This window comes from Haemorhous mexicanus, chromosome 16, assembly GCF_027477595.1.
Source record: "Haemorhous mexicanus isolate bHaeMex1 chromosome 16, bHaeMex1.pri, whole genome shotgun sequence".
NCBI lineage: Eukaryota > Metazoa > Chordata > Aves > Passeriformes > Fringillidae > Haemorhous > Haemorhous mexicanus.
Window position 1 is genome coordinate 6,726,127 of NC_082356.1, and position 17,590 is coordinate 6,743,716.

The 17,590-nt window shown below is 45.0% G+C and overlaps 2 pseudogenes; one reads left to right on the forward strand and one right to left on the reverse strand.

The window, feature by feature from the left end:
* The window catches only part of LOC132334622 (zinc finger protein 850-like), an 860,268-nt pseudogene that overhangs the window by 279,090 nt on the left and 563,588 nt on the right, over positions 1 to 17,590 (forward strand).
* LOC132334741 (telomere repeats-binding bouquet formation protein 1-like) lies at positions 8,319 to 16,154 on the reverse strand (annotated as a pseudogene).

The following is a 17,590-nucleotide window of genomic DNA, read 5'->3' on the forward strand; positions in this document are numbered from 1 at the left end:
GGAGGGGAAGCAGAGCCTGTCAGGCCTGGCTGCAGTGCCTGCCAGCAGGGGCCAAGGTGTGACTGGCTGCAGGCTGCCTGCCCACGGCCTGGAGCCAAGCTCACAGCATGCAATGGGCTGGAGCCAGAGTGCAGGGAAAACAATGGCTGTGCAGATCATTCTGTGCTTTGGCTCCTCCACTCTCACCTTGTTCTCGGCGGGGCTGAAGCGGATGCGCACAGGGGCAGAGGAGCCTGCTGGCACCACATGGTACACATCCCTGGGGCACGCCAGCTGGAAATAAGGGCAGCTCTCCATGGATACCTTCACCAGCCAAGGAATCTGCAGCAAAGACACCAAATGATCATTGTGCCACTTGTGCCAACAGGACCAGAGGAGACCTGTCCGTGCCCTGCTGACATCCCTCCTTGGCCCCTTCCCAAAGCACTTTCAGCTCTGCAGGCACAGGCACATCCTTCACAAGGGTGAACTGGAATCCCTTCTGTCTGCCTCCAGCATTTTGGCCAGGGCCAGTAGGGCAGTGCCTGCTGGCAAGGAAGGGCTGAGCAGGTCAGCACCAGCAGGATGGAGACAGAGCACCTGAACCAAGTCATCTGCCTATTCAACAAGGCCAAAAAACCTGCTGGCTTCTGCCTGCACACAGCCATGCAGTTGTCATGTTCCAGAGGGGAATGTGCTCCCTGAAAGCAAACCAGCACATTGTCCTGGGGGAAGGAAGAAATTCCCTTCTAGCAAATCTAGCTTTGGGTAAGGATGTTGTGGGGATACAGTCAGGCAGGCAGAGCAGCAAGAGAGGAGACCAAGCCCTGTGGCCTTACTGGGAAGAAAAGCAAACCTGAAAAGCAAAAGAAGGAAGGAACACAGCAAGACAACCCCTAAAACAAGGAGATGGCAAAGAGAATTGCAATTAGCAGTAAAGCAGCAAGGAAGAATCATAAAACCATGAGAGCAATTAGCTTGCCAAAAGTGACAGCAACACAGACAGGCTTTGCCTGTTGACTATGGGCTTCAAAGGCCTTTTCTGCCTGGAGAAACATGACCAGCACTGACTGACAGTGTGGTTCCAGGATGAAAAGCCAGTCTTGGCTCTCCAGGCCTTCTTGCTGCCTGTGCAGGCAGGCTGGGCTGCTGGGCATTCCTGCCTGCAGCCAGCAGGCCAGGTTCTGCCCTCTGGCATTCACAGACACAGCAAACATGCATTTTCTGGCACACTGAGAGCATCAACCCCTGAGCACCAAAATGCTCTCCAAAAGTCTAAACCAGATGATTTGGATTCCCTCCTGTCTCCTCCCACCAGCCCACACTTGGCACAAGCCCCCCTTGAGAAAATAATTCCCTGACTGAAATTCCAATGGTCTCAAGTTTTCCTCTTTACGCTGGAACACAACTGCTGACATTTTTCAACTTTTCCCCCCTCTCAGCTCTCTTGGCAAAATGCAAAACAATCCCAATTTCTTCAAGTGAAGCTGGAAACCTCCAGGAGCACATGGCTTTGGATCTGCTGTGGTTCTCCAAAGGGAGAGCAGAGCACTCTGTTCCTTTTGGAAAAGCTGAGCAGAACTGGATGAAGCTGAGCAGGAGCCTGAAGTGGCACCTAAAGGCCTCTCACTGCTTCTGCTCCATCAGCCTGATTGCAGGGCTCTTTCAGAACACGTTTCCTGCAGTGCCAATGCCATTGATGAGAAGTGATTCCAGCACAAAGTGCAGAAGACTCAGCCCCTGAGCTTTGACTGTCAGCTGCACAAAGGGAGCCAAACTGTCTGAGAGAGGCAGAGACTCCTACCAGGAGCCAAGATTAACCAAGGAGACACAGGGTGTGGGATAGACTCAAGGCACAGCATGAGAGCAGGAAAGAACTGTACAGCCCTCAACATTCCTCTCAATCCAGAGCTTGCAAGAGAAGGAAACTCCTTTGGGATAGACACCATCAATGCAGGGCCAAAATCAGGGGACAATTCCCAGCACAGGAAGATTTCCAGCATCTTGCAGAACAAGGTGCTGAGACATTTTCTTCTGCATGTGCTGCAGCAGACAACTTGCTTTGCTGTACACTCAGGGAATGACAGCACTCTCCTCTTCCAGCACAGTGTTAAAACTCCAGGTGCCAGCACTTACCTTGTCCTTATTAATGAGACAGCTCCATCTCAGAGACCTCCGGAGCGACGAAGTTCTGAAATACCAACTCTGGTGGGGAAACCCCAAACCAGCTCTGTTTCGGGGCAGCTGACGGCAGCTGGAGAGGCGAGAGAGAGCAGGGAGAGCTTCAGCTGCTGGGAGGAAGGTTCATGAAGGAGAATCTTCCACTGATCCCCAGGGAAGTACAGACTCTGGGCGAGCACATCTGCCCAGCCCACACTGGGCAAACAGTGGCTCACCCACCTCTGCTCTGAGTGATCCAGAGCTGCTGGGCCACACAGAGCAGGCTCAGGCCAAGCTGCTCTTTTGGCATCTATTTCTCCAGGTTTCTTTCTCCACAATGCCAGGCAGCACTTCCCTTAAGCAATGCCCTGTGCCCATGTGGTCACAGAGCTCTGGGGCACTGACTGAGCATTCATGGAGTAAGTCAAACCCATGGATTTACAGGAGACTCCATGGGAAAAAATTCTGGGATGTCCTTTATTCTGAGACAGGGAAACCCAGGCCCACACAACTGCAAATATCTTTTTTGCTCTAGAACTTAAACATCAGAAGAAGAGCACAGGACCAGAGGAGGTCAAAAGCAGGTCTCCTATGGGACTTCACAGCAGACACACTCTGCTGAAGGGAATGGCTGCAGCACACTGGCCCTTAGTTGTGCCCTTCCCTGAGGTGTTCCCAATGCCCCTCTCCAGGACAATCCTTAACCACTTTGTTCCATGTCTCCTGCTGCCAATTTCCTGCTCAACAGCCCACCTTGGTCACCTACCCCTTTGGACTGTGCTTTCTACTGAGCCCATCCTGCCAGAAAAGCAGCTTTAAACACACCTCTAAGTAGGCACTGATCCTGATAAAGCACATCCATTGCTCTCTGCCCAGGGCCAGTCCCCTGCACATCTGGCGGCCTGCAAAATCTAACACCCCGTCAGGGTCCAACACATTCTTCCAGCCCAAAGCAGGAATGCAATTTGTTTTGCTAAATCTGAAGTAATTCCTGCACATCCTTGGCCTTCAAAGGCCAACACTGCCACTCTGGAGGGAATCCTGTGATCCCAAGCCAAAGTGACCACATAGTGACCACATAGTGACCACACCAAAGCTAGAGGAGGCTCTCTCAGCAGGAGAATGGCAAATGGCAATGTTGTGCCTTTGTGCCCCCAGCCTTCCCCCATTAGCAATGGCAGCTACACTCCAGCACAGCCCAGCAGCTCCAGCAGAAGTTATTTGTGTTGCTTAGTGCACACCAGGACTCCCAGTCCACCCCTTCCAGCAGTTTGCAATGACAACAGCACCTGGAAACTGAGCTGTTTTGCTGGAGGCAAGCCTGTCACAAGCACACACCCCCTTCAAACTTCATGTTCAACAGAAAGGAAAAGAGCAGGAAAAGGCTACCTTTGGACTAGTCTCACTCCTGTCTGGAAATGGGCCAATTCTGGGCAGAATACTCCCCCCAGTGCTGGCCTCCTTCTTCCTGCTGGGAGTCTTCTCCCTCTGGAACTTAGAGGGAAGCAGCTGAAAGGCAAAAATACACCAGCTAGAGCCTCAGAGATGGCTTGTTCAGAAAGGCTTTTCTGGAACAAGTGGCACTGGTGAATAACTTGTGATCACAGCCACTAGGACAGTCCTGGGAGCCCTGGAAGTTTCCTGCTGAAATCCTTAGCATCAGTAAATTAATAATACAGAGTGCAATACACACACTCCAGCCACATGGCTCTGTCCTATTGGCTTCTCTGGGATTGGATGGGACATGGTTGGGGATTTCTGCTCTTTGGGCATTTGTTTCCTCTTACATTTCCTTGGACTGAGGCAGCGACCTTTCCAGAGAATGGAAAGGAGCTCTCAGAACTGCCTGAACTCCATCCCTGCACAACACTCAGAACTCACAGCAAGGAGATATTGCTGCTGGCTGAGTCCAACAGATGCAAGAAAACAAAGCTGTACCAAGAGGGAGGTGCACAGGAATGTGTCCAGGTTTTGGTTCTCCCTGTTAAATTGCTTTCTCTGTCTGGGCTGACAGAGCCCTCCACAGAAGAAAACAGAGGGATCTCCTTGACAGAGCCTCAGCACTGGGGCATCTTCAGCCAAGGGAGCTCCAGACAGAAAGGGACCTTTGTGGCCCTGGCTCCAGTGCTGCCTGCAGGGCTGGATCTGTGCCCACACAGCAGCTGGGAGAGAACAGCTGCTTTGGAAGCTCTTCCAGCTGGGACCAGCCATGGCTCCCAAGGCTTTGGGCAGAGTTTGAGGTTTCCTCCCCCACATGCCCGGGTGGCCAAGGGCAGGATGGTCAGAGCAGCACAGGTGAGTGCCCAGTCTGACAGAAGGAATTCCTGTGGCAAAGGGAAAGGGACAGAACACCTGCTCAGGGCTTCAGCTGTACATTGGTTTCACTTGGCTCCACTGGCACAGCCAGGCAAGACACAACTGAAGCATCCCACAGTGTTCCCTGCTGCACCAGGACAGCCCCCAGCAACAGGAGCACAGCACAGAGGGCTGGGGAGGGGCTCTGCAGCTTCACAGCGCTGCTGGACAACAGGGCCAGGGAGAGCAGGGACACCAGGGCAGGTGCCAGCCTTAACACAGCCCCAGTGGCCACTCACAGTGTTTGGCTTCAGCCTTTCCCTCAGCAAAAGACGAGGTGGTGGTGTCTTCTTGGGCAATCCAGACGCCATCTCCAAGGGATGATGTCACAGAGGGAGACAGTGCCTCAACAAAACTGGAAGGAGACACAATGGAACTCTGAAAATCCACAACCCAGTTCAAGGCAGTTTCAAGGCATATACTGGTGCTAAACAATTTGATATGATTTGAAAGTAGCTGAGTGCTTGTTTGGCATAAGTAGCTAGTATTGTTAGGCCTCTAGTTGGACTTTATTTGATCTATATGGCTTCCCTGTGAAATTCAAAGATGGATTGTACTGAAACCTGGAGCTCAAAAGCTGGACATTAATAATAGTTGGAACAGACAAAGCTATAGCTTAAATATTACTTAAAAATAGCCAGAGTGGGCCTCCTCTTCTTCAGGCTAAAGCACCCCTGCTCCCTCAGCTGCTCTTCACAAGACTTGGGAGAGACTGGAATGTTATGGCTAATGGCTTAAATCTTGTTAGGAAGGACTTTTTGCCCATTCTGACAAAACTGAATAAAGAAGCTGCCACCACTGAAGCCCACCCCTCCCTGAAAATGCCTCCTTATTCGAACTTGGGACTGTGAGTTAAGCCACCTAAGGGAACTTGAGACAAGATCAAGGAGACACTATTGTCCTCCTAGCTCAGGTCTGGGGAGAACTAAACAAGGCTAATTGAGAAAAATGTATCCACAACCAGGCCAAACCCAGCAGCTGTCCTGAAAATCAGCTCTCTCTGCCTTCAGGCTGGGGAAGTCATAGCTACAGACTCATCTGCTGAGGCCAGCTTTGCACACAAACCTCCCATCAACATAGGGGGAAAGAGGAAATTTTGGGCTTGTGGCACAACCTCTGGTAAGGGGCAGTGGACACCCATCCTCCCTCAGACAAACTGGCTCAGCTCTAAAACCCCCCAGCCCCAGAAGGCCACATCCAGGGGACATTCCCATCAGGGGCAGCTGACGGGGTGTCAGAACCCATCAAAGACCTCCAGAGTGCCCCCAGAGCCATTCCTGAGGCCTTGCACCAGGTGACTGCAGGGCATGCAAAGGAACACAACAGATCTGAAAATCCACAACCCAATTCACAGCAGGCTCAAAAGGATATACTGGTGCTAAAGATTTTATCTTATTTGAAAGTAGCAAGAGACAGAGTCCAACTTGCCCCACCCCAGGCAGGAACCTGGGCAGTCCCACCTTGCCCAAATCTGCATGAATCCATTGGAGTCTCATCTTTTGTGACACCTCACCACAGAGAAGACCAGAAGAGTATTTCATGCTATGCCAGTGAGATCCATGCAATGGTGATACTTTCTACTTTCTATTTCATCTGTCACTCTCTTTCTCTCCCCCTCCCCAACTCCCTTCTCTATTTCTCTCTCTCTCTCTTCCTCACATTTGCTGTTACATCAAATCCAGACAATTGACTTTGGCATATGGTCCTGTTTGCACCTTAATTCAGGAGCATCTCCCTAATAATTTTAAGAACCAGACCATAACAACCCACAGACACCTGAGTAGAACTCATTCACCTTTAAGCAGTTTAAGTCATCACTATAGGGGAAAAAAATGCCTATAGACTACTACATTTAGGAAATTCTGCATTTCTTCAGTGGAAAAAAAGCACCATCAGTAGACCATATATCGTTCATCTATTCAGCTGCACATTATCCCATCCTCTGTTTCCCTTTGGAATTCTCTTTCAGAGCACAGATGGGACAAAACCAAAAAGCACAATCAATCTTTACCTTCAAATGAAATTGAGGACTCCTCGCTGGCAGAGACCAATGCCCTGCGAGTCCAGGGCTCGCTGGCAGAGACAATCTCTGTGAAAAAGTCCCCGAGCGAATCGCTGAGTGCAGCCGTTGCACGAGCCCAGGCTGCGAACAACCAGCCCGGAGCGCGCTCTGCGGCAACTGAGGCGGCGGCGCCGTCACAGCCGCTGTGGCCGCGCCCGCGGTTCCCCGGCAACCGCAGCACCCGATTGTCGGGGCCGGGCCGGGGGCGGTGACGCCGGGCGGGCCTCGGTCCCCGCTCCTTCCAGCCCTGGTGCCCCCTCGGTGCCCGGCCGGAGGGGGAGGAATCCGCTCCGGGGCCCGCAACGTGAAGGGCCACAGCGGCAGCGCTCGATATCGCCGGGGCCTCGGCCCCAGCTCCGGGCTGCTCCTGCACAAGGAAGGCGCGGCCGGGGGGGAACCCAGGCTCTCGACACTTCCCATAAGTGTCTAAAATCATGCACTTCAATTAAAACAGTGAGATGATTGCACAGAAAGAAGGAGTGTTCAGCCTTGAAGTGGAGGGAGAAGCAAAGGCTCTGATCTGTCTGTCCAAGTGGCTCGACTTTGTATTCCGTTCCCTTCAATCCCGTGTCTCAGATCTTTGCCCTTCCATGCAGCAATGCACACTAGAATAGCACAGAGGGGGAAGCATGTCCAAGTGGCTGGTAATGATTTTAGTCGGGGGAAGGGAGAAAAGGACAATTTCTTCTGCAAAATCATATCTATTCTTGCTTTTCCTGTGCACTTCAGAAGAACCTGAGAACCTCCTGGACAGTCTCTAGAAAGACTGTCTGGATACCTGATGCTTAAAGCAACTGTTTTTACAGAGCATTGTGGTTACTTGACAGACACAGGGATATTCCACACAATTTCTTTTGAGATCTACTAAAAGCAGATCTAGAATGCTACTTGAAGTCATCTTCCCAGGGCTGACAGACTCTCAGATTCTGAAAACCTCTATGGTTGACAGTATGAAGAAATATTCTGAGTGTTGTCATTCTAGTATGGAGGCAACTGAGGCGGTGTTAGAAAAGCTATGGAAAGAGCTTAATTTCCTTCAAACATAAAGTAAGAAACAGGGAATCCAGCAGACTTGATGACTGCATGGCAAGAGCCATAAAACCTTTTTATAATTATCTGAGCAGTGAAGATGGCAGTGCCCTGGTCCCTTTCCCAGCTGAAGAAACAGTTAATTTTTCAGCAGCTGGATAAGGATTACTTCCTGCATTTGCTTCCTCCCATTCCAAACTTCAAGCCAAACAAGCACCTGTCAGCATACACTGCCTATTGACCCAAATGATTTGAAGATGTTAGTTAGTGGCTTTATCCTTGTACCTTACAAGGATCTACCTCTTACCATCCCTTGGTTTCTTGTCTTTTATTTTGGAAAGCAGAGCTTTCATTGTTCCACCAGTCTCAATCATGTCCTGAAAGACATAAAAAAGGAAATGATCTTTCAGGTTGGAAAGGAAACCAGACTGTCAGTGGATGAAATGAGAGCATACCAACCTGGCAGCAGAGTAAGATACTTTATTTTATGCAGTATGTATTAATTTGAAAAGAAGGGGAAAAAAAATCCATGTCATTGCACGCCTCCTTCAGTCATTACCTACCTCTACTACTAAAACATTCTCTAGGAGAGGGGAGGTTATATATATATATATATATATATATATATATATATATACACACATATATACACACACACACACACACATATATATATATATATATATATAAAATATCCACCATTTGGGGTAGATCAGTAAATCGGTTCCCACAGCCATACAATCCTGAGCATTTCATGCACCCAAATATTAAAATTACAGGTTTGAATGTCTAGCAATTACAAATTACTTCAACTTCTTTTTCTAGCTTATAGAAAATCTGGGTTTACAGGAAACTAGAATACTTCCTACAATACAGATGCCTCCATTCTCTGCACACCTGTAACTCAGGCTGATCTACAATACTGATAAATGTTGCAGGTTGTCGTTTCACACAAATTCAACGTTTTTTCCTGGGTTTTTTGCTCACATTGAACTTATCTTAAGGCTTTACTTTTGCTTGCTCCTTAAACTCTGGAAAGATGTGATTAGTTTTATCCCATTTCGGTAAGTAGGCCAACCTCATCGTGCTGTTTTTCAATTGAGTTTATTCTGTGTAAAATTACTTTTGCTTTCTTCCAGCTATCTTGCAGACATCTTTTTCTGACTTGCATATCCAATTCTTCTGCACTGTTCACATTTAATGAGTTATCATTTCAGAGACAACCGTTCAGCTTTATAAAATATAAAACAACATTAATAAATAAAATTTTATCATGTAAACACAACATTTAAGAAGCATTTATTACATTTTTGTATGCTAAGGGACAGCCCCAATAATTTAATGCAAAATTACAATTTTTATAAAACTAAGATTTCTACATAAATGTTAACACACTTGAAATATAACCTGCTGTTACAAAAGGTGAACTTGCAATTAGAGTTCCTACAAACTGTTTCCACAATGATGCTGTGAAAGAAAAAAAAGCTTTTTCATTGAATTAACTCTGGGTTCTTCACCAGTACGAGTCTCTGCTTTTTTAAAAAAACAACTCCACAGTAATGGACACGACAAATCTCCACACCTCAATCTGACACAAACCTCTCCGTTGTGCTTGCAGCACAGAAATGGAGATACAGGTTTGTTTTTTCCTAATTAGCAACTGCACACCCTCCACGCTCTAGAGATTAGAGGACAAGGTCTCTCTGCTTCATGGGAGGGATTGTACAGATAATTTATAAAAAACTGAAACAGGGGGCCCAAAAATACATCCTACTTTAGAAAGAAAAGATCAAGATTTCTTCAGATTGGAAATCAGTGCAGACACAGTGATTTCAGGCTTGATTATCTCCTGGTTCATTCCCTCCCTCTAGTGGTACACCCCCAGGAAGAAAGTATCCCCTGGGTGATAAATGACAATGTTGATCTTTTCCACACAATTTAGAGATGGGAAAGCTTTAAGAATTGGCCCTACATGGAGAGGTTTCACAAATGCATTTTTGCAACACTCTTGGAATTTTTACTTCTTTTTTTTTCTGCCTAAGTCAGTTCTTAAAGACAAATAGGCAACTTTCTGTGCAGAAAACAAACATCTTTTGGAGTATACAGAATTACAAAAAAAGCTGCCACAGAAGTTAAAATCACTTGGGGAATCAGCAGAACACAGAGATGGAAACAATCCCTCTCCTTTTTAAAGCAGTCACAGCAAGCTTACCCATTTGTATGCAGTTCTGCAGCACAAAAGTAGCAGCTTTGACGAGCTCCTCGTCCTGAGATTCTGTCAATACCTGAATCATGAGTGGCAGACCATTGTTCTGAGGCAGCTCACACTGGTTCTCTTCTAGAACAGGACATGGTAAAGGAAAGGTTTGGTTTCAGCCCCACACACCTTCACCTTACAGTCACTGTAGGGGCCAATACTGGCAACTCTCTGCAAGTTTCTGCAGAAAGAGAGATTTTCACTCCAGACCCGAGCCTGCTGCAGTGACAGCAGGAGAGCTTTACATCCCACAGGATGATTTGACCAGAACTCAGGTTGCTGTAAGAAAACTGAAGGACTGAGACCACTTATTCGATGGAGTTCCAAGCTCATTTAATTGTGGCTCAAAACACTTGAATAATGACTCCTGTTTTTCTTCTCTTTCACGACCTGCTCTTGGAGTAGATATGCAACATTTCTGTGAGGCCTGGGATGCAGAAATATCAAAATCTCAAGGTTTCTATTTAGCAAAATAAAATTAGTAGCTTAAGCCTGGTCTAGCCAATCTGTTCCTCCTCATTTCTTCTGTCATTGGCTGAATTTTTATTGTGCTCTCATTCCCATATGGAATCATATAATGGATAATTGCTAAACATAGTTCTTTCTTCTTTAAACTTAACAAAAAAAAGGAAATAAAAACTTTTACCATTTTTATTTTGACAGTGTTGGCATTTGAAGAAAAACCTTTTTTATGTTGAAATAATTTTTTAATAATTTTTCTTTTCAAAAGACATTTTCCATTAAGTCTTGTTTCACTAGTTCTTAATGAAAAAATGTCTGTTCAAATAAATTTATGACCTCTTGAGCTAATTATTGAACATGTTATTGGCACTCAGAGGATCAAAATCAAACTTTCTGAACACAAGGTCTTTTTCTTGTTTCTCTAAACATACATGAGAAACACCACAAGTACAAATGAATTTCCCTTTCTCTTTGCTTGCACTACCACAAAATACCAACTGAAGTGCTGTATTTGTGCCAGATAAGCTTGGGCAAGCCCTGAGGAACACGACAAAACCATTTCAGAGCCACCAACTGCTTCTGTGTCTTGAAACCAATGCTCTTACATGGCTTTTACAAATATTCCTGGCCTTGTAAGCAGTGGAGAGAAGCTGTATGTGCCAAGGACCATGAAAAGGGTGCTCAAGACAACCCATTTGCTAGGTCTGGATTGTAGTAGCTGTCAAGTCTGGATTAATTATTCCTTGAGACACCTAAGCCCAGCTCTGAATTCTTGCATATTGAGTCTACTTTTCAAAGCTACTTAAGACACTTCCTGCTAACAAGCTTTAAAATTTAAAGATGGAACATTCTAGAAAACTTTTTGTCCAAATACTGACATTGTATTATTTAACTGAACACTCTCTCGTGTTCCAGTCTTGATGAAGTGACACCACAAGAGGAGTCAGTGGATGAGAATTTAGGAGAAGCTGACAGACAGGAAAAAGAAAAAGCAAATCTTACCACAAACTTCAGTACAGTGTCCAATTGTTAGAATAATACTGATTTTTTTCTCCTGTGCTCAGTGTCTCATTGGACAGCAGCTTCAGCAGCTCTGACACAGTGGGATACTTTGCCAAGACAACACTCATGGCAGCTGTTGGTTAAAATAATTGGAAGGAAAAGAAAGTCGATTGTGAGTGTACAGGAATTATCCAAGGATCAAATGCTGGGTTTGGAGGGAACTGTACAGAGCCCTCAAAGCCTTGGGCCTGCTCAGCCCTGCCCTGCTCCACCTTGAACAGCTCAGATTACCCCACCCCTCCTGTGCTGCTCCCAAATCCAGTCCTGCCCATCCTCCCAGCCTGTGCTCCACGGAGAGGAGGCAGAAGATCTGATGAATGAGGAGGGCTTTGCACTGTGCAGCTTCTAGAGATCCTTGCTGAGTTTCTCCATGTCCTTGATCAGCTCCAGCATGGAGCCAGAGAGAGTTGAATAAGCTTTGACACGCAGAGTATCTGCCATAAAAAGAGCAGGGGGCAAGCCCTTCCTGGCACTGGCAACACCACTGCTAGAGCATCCACGCTGAGGCCCAGTCCTGTCACACCCAACTGAGCTGAAACTACCCTCACAACTAGTGCAGGCTGATGCTTTTCAACTTCTGGGAACTTCCATTTGAAGCTCTTATGGCAGAAGTGTGAGATTCAGCAACCATGGCCACAGCACAGGCTCGTCAGGATCACAAGTTTCTGCAAACCTTCTGTGGAAAACACAAAACCTCATCAGGAGAGCAGTACCCGGCCAGCAAACCAGAGCAGAGTGTGCTGTGCACAAACACCACGTCCGTTCAGCTCCACCTCTAAATGACTAAAGCTTCCTAAAGCTACACAATTTATTATTCAGCCACAGGCATAACTCCAGGATCCAAACTGACTGGTCAAATCCAGGCCCAGAGCTCAGCTTTACTTACCCAGCAAGGGCTGGAGCATCTCAGTTTTAATTTTCAGTTGGGTTTAAATTTCACTGCATTTATTTGAGCAACGATGGGACAGTAATCAACCTCAGATGAGCTGAATCACTCCCCACTTACACCTCTGAGTTTTAAATAGCATTGCAACATCCACTGGGATGTGTAGAACTTAACTGCCTTTAAGCATTCATTTCTGCAACTTTTCCACCAGCACAAGACTTTAAAAATAGCATTTTAAAATTGCCATAGATCAAAAATGTCTTTCCACTCACAGTTAGTAGCAATACAGGCATCCAGAGTCTTTGTTAGTACCACTGCAATTTTCATGCTGGAGTGACACAAACAGGAATCAGGCATAAGCTCAAGGAGGACTTTGGCTAATGTATCCAGTCCTCCAATAGAAACAAAAGATTTCTGCACAACTGCTCAGTGGAAAAATGAAAAAAATATGATTTAAGCAACAGAGTTTGCAAATTCTTTTAGCATTTCACCAAGTAAGTCCATCAGAGTTTTTCTGTGCATGTGTCAGTCATTACATTTCTTATACAACAGAAGCTGGAGATACATTAATCTCAAGAAATGCAGTAACTGCATATAAAATAGTTCCAGGAAAACATGACCCTCATATGTGCACACAAATGGCAAACATCATGCCTGAGTTCTACCTAAGTCATTGTTTTCAGTCATGTCAGAAGGACTTTAATTTAGACACACTTTTAATCAGAACAGCTCCCAGCAGTTTTACTGACCCTATCAAATGTAAGCAGACCGTGGCTATTTGTGGACTTGAGCACAGCGCAGTGTAAGTAAAGATGGTGGAGTACAGTGGTCAGAGTAAAAGTGGAAAGAACAGCAAATGACTTTGTAGAGATTGACAAGAAAGAAAAACCCATTTAGCTCTCGAATTAAACTTCCTTTTATCAAATGCAAAGCTGTGTAAAGCTTGAGCTGCACTTCCAGTTGTTTGCAACTGTGAGACCAAGAAATGAACAGATGGGACGAACTATCTCAGGCTCTGTGCAACTCTCGAGCCACCCTTTGGCATAGGGAAAAACCCCACAGCAAATGTTCTGATTATCTTCTAGAAAAGTAAAAACAAATTACCCCAAATCAAAACGCAATGAAATCAACTTCAGCTGAACAGTAAAAATGAAACCAAAGGGTTACCGATTTGGAGAATATCTTTGGACTTCTTCCACAGTTTTCAGAGCAACACGTCCCGTTCTGGGGGTTGTTGACACAGGCACAGAGAGTGCTGCACACTGAGGACCAGAGCTGATAGCAGGGATCAGTGTTTTCAGCTGACAGATTCTTCTCAGACATGGAGAGAGTTGTTCTGTTAAGGAAATGCAAACAAGTCCCAGACAGTCAAGGAAACATAGCTGCAAACCAGCCTACTATTTGTCTGTTTGAATTGCAACCCTGTTCACCTGAACAACTGCAGCAGCAGGCTGATGCAGCCTGTGTCTCTGACATGGGTTTGCCCATTTTCTAAAAGAGAACACACACAAGACTCCAGAGACAAATGCAACTGCAGACAAAATCTTAACAGCAAGTTGAATTTACATACATACATTCCCTTTCCTAAGCACATATCCTCCCCAGAAGTAAATACAAAATCATATCAACATATTGGTAAATAACCTTTCTATGTCTCTCTCTTTCTAGACACTCTCAGAAACTATGGGTTTGCATTTGCAAACTCTCTTTTTAGAATTAAATCATGTTCTGCTGTTTAAGGAAATCCCAGTGAGCAATGACCTACTTCGACAATTCAGGTTCGGTTACATGCAAACATTCATCTTTATAAATTCACTTCACCAAAACATTGCTTATTGCATGTTCCAAAGTTTGGACTGCAGATTGGCAAACAGAAAAGGAGTGTTGTCGTAACACAGAAAAAAACCCAACTTACCATTATTTGACACCAGTACTAAGATGACAGAAACAGACATTCTTTTCAAGTTCACATCAGAATCCTTTTTAATTCAAAATAAAACGAGTTCTTCAAGCAATGCAGAAGTACACAAAGCCTGCTGACAAGACACTGAAAACAAAAAGTGAAAACCATTAAGTCCTAAAGTAAGCTACTCATCATCCTAAATTATTAAGTTTCAGTTGTGGCCAGTATGTGGGGAGCAGAGACAGGGCAGGACTATGAGGTGCCTGAGGGCTTCCCCCTGCAGTGAGTTCTACACCAAGCAGGACCCTGGCAAGCTTTGGAACAATCCAGGAGTCACTGAACACTTGCTGCTGAGGGAGAGGGGGAGTGCAGCTGTCTGGTAACTTAAAGACACCCTGTGTGCACAAGTCAGCAAGGCACAGATCAAATCTGGGGATGGACAGGGCAACTGGGGCACCTTCCCTGCCCTTGTTCCAACTGACAATCTTGTAGTCTCATTTTGTGTAACCAAAAGAAAATGGAGACAAAGCAGGAGCACAAGTAATGACAGGGGGCCATAGCACACTCAGAAATACAAACAGTGTTATTTTTATTGCCATTACTCTCTAGAATAATCCCCAATGTAAATAAAGCTGCTTCCTTTACGATGCAATGAGCACTCGACTTGGCAAGGTCATTTCTAAACATCAAACCACCAATTTCTCCAAATATTCGCTTGCTTCACCTACAAGAGGAAAAAAGAACAGAAACTTTTGCTTCTGTTTCTCTGCAAAATGAAAGGCTTCTAAGATTTTCCAACATCTCAAGCCTTATGTCCTTTAGACATTTTTACAGTGCCCACCAGTTCCTTGGCATATATGGTGAACATAAATGCCTGCATTGTTTCTAAGGAACAGCCTTTCTTACTGTTTTGTTGGCAAATGGAATAGACAGTGACCACAGCCTCCTGCTGAGACAGAGGGCAGTCCAACTGAGATTTAAGGCATTCCAGCAGTAAGGTCAGATCTGTTTTCATATCTAGGAGCAAACACAAAAAGCTTCATTAAATTGTTATCTTTTCTCTCTATTAATCTAGTCAGTATTAGAATAAACCTGTCAAAATGCAGTATGTAGGTGTATTTTAAAAAAGGGGGGGGGAAGTGAGCCAAAATGGAGCTACATCACTTCTATTCAGCCACCAATAACAAACCTAGAAATATTTCTGTCCATCCTTTGTTATTTGAGCATGAGGTCCTTTGCAGAGTAAAAACCTCCTTTTAATATTTCTGGCCTTTCATTACTAGTAATTCTTAGTAAGTCTGATGTAAACTACTAAATATTAAATTCACAGTTGCAAGGTGCATTAAGTGTATATAATACACAGCCATTAAAGTATTCAGAGTGCAAATAAAAATCAGGGTGCAGTTGAAAATCTGTGGAGTAGTAAGAAAAGAATCCAAGAGCACAAGGCTGCTCCGTGGTACTGAGGTACAGGAGACATAAACCATGCAGCACAGCAGCAGAGCCCTCAGTCAGGTGGGTGGAAACAGAACACAAAATATTCTCTGGGCACCTACACACAACCCTGGGTGGGAAAACAGACTTGGAAAATCTGCTTCTTAGTCTTTGGGGTATCATTAAAAGACTTAGATGATAATTATTTCTAACAGTGACAGAAGGTATTGTTAACAGTAAACCCTTACAAGGTTTAAGGGTTCTTAAAAAGTTAAAATACAATAAAAATCTGGATAAATATTAGCAAATAAAAACCAAAAAAAGTGACTTTGTGGTGGTGTGTTTTACTATGTGTGTAGGTTTGGCATTGGATTTACCCTTTGCATATCCAATACAGTATCCAAAATTTGGCAAATAGGAAAAAGCATGTTCTCCCAACTGCTCACCACCCCACAACAGGCCTATCAGAGTCTACTAAAACTTTGTAAAATTGATGCAGATTATAATGACAAATTATATTAGATATCTTACCACACTGATTTATCTGCACCTTTTGAGTGTTCATTTTTTTTAAATCTCTGTTCTTGTTCTACAACAGCAAGGAAAAAGTTTTTTCAGTTCTGTTCAGATTAGCAGTGTTTATAATATATGCAGTAGAAATGACATAATTTTTCTAAAATGCACTTTTCCCAGTTTTCTGCTTTTACTTTGTCATCTCACACACACACAGTAGAATGTATTGTTGTATGGCAGAGTTTTCCTTTGGAAATACAGTCTTTTATAACAGCCCTGCATTTGTAATTAACAGGTGATCATCTTTTGAGAGTGCACATTCTGCAGAAATCAGGTTGTTCCATGTTACCCCTGAGGGGCACTGTCAGTAAAGAACATCCCCTGCTCTGTGTCACTGATCACAACAAAGCTGATCCAACTTTCCTTACAAGAGTGGCCAACTTTGCCATCAGCCAACAACTGGCACTAAGACCAAGTCATGTTACTTAGGGGGTGGACACTCTAAAACACTCGGCCTCCTGCTGCTCAAGGAGCCACCAAACCATCAGCATTGTTCTGGCAGCACTGATCAAACCAAGGGCAGTGAGCACAGAGACATGTTCCTTACAGGGAGAACCCACTGAAATTCTCCAAAGACATTGCCACATTACATGAACCATGCAACCCACCAAACCCCACAGCATTGCTTCTTCACAAACCCCACAGGGCAGCCTCTGAGAGCAGAGCAGCAGAGTGACATTCAGCTTTGGAGGCACAAAGATGCTCCCTCAAACACGCCCCAAGTCCCAAACAGAGAAGGTTGATGCAAGCATCACAGTAACCTCTTACAATTTCTCCAAAAATGACTTGGCTCCAGGTAGAAACTTGAAATCAGTGGCAAATGCAGCTTAAGAATGGATTCATTTTCCTTCTCCAAGTGGAGCAAAGGCTCAAAGCAGAAGCATTGTCATCCTAATGAAGACAGCCAGCCCTGCTTTCTCTTGGGAGTTACTGACTGCCCCCATTCCTTTGCTGCTTCCCTTACACAGCGAGAATTGAGAGTGGTCATCTCCCTGCAGCCTTTCAGAAGTGATAATAAGACATGCATTTCATTTTCCTGCAAATCCTACCCTGCCACAACAAGGAAAAAGCTTGCCAGCCTTTCTCACCTCTTTTTGTCCTACTGCCACCACCCTGCCAGCCTAAGAAAAAACACAACTCACCCAAACAAAAGGAAGCCTGTAAAAATGAGTTTGCTCTGGAGCTAATTGCTTTTCAGAAGAGTTTCATTTAATACATGTTTATACAATTATGCAATATAAGAAGCACAAGGGGTTTAAAACTGGATGTATACAAGGATGTATATTTCGACCTTTACCTCGATCTTTTTGACTTTTGCAACCTACAGGAGGCATGGAAAATAGTATTGATAAGCCAGCATACATTAATTAGATGCAAATAGCTGACCTCGGTTGTTTCATCACAGAGCAAGGTGGAAAGACAAACAAC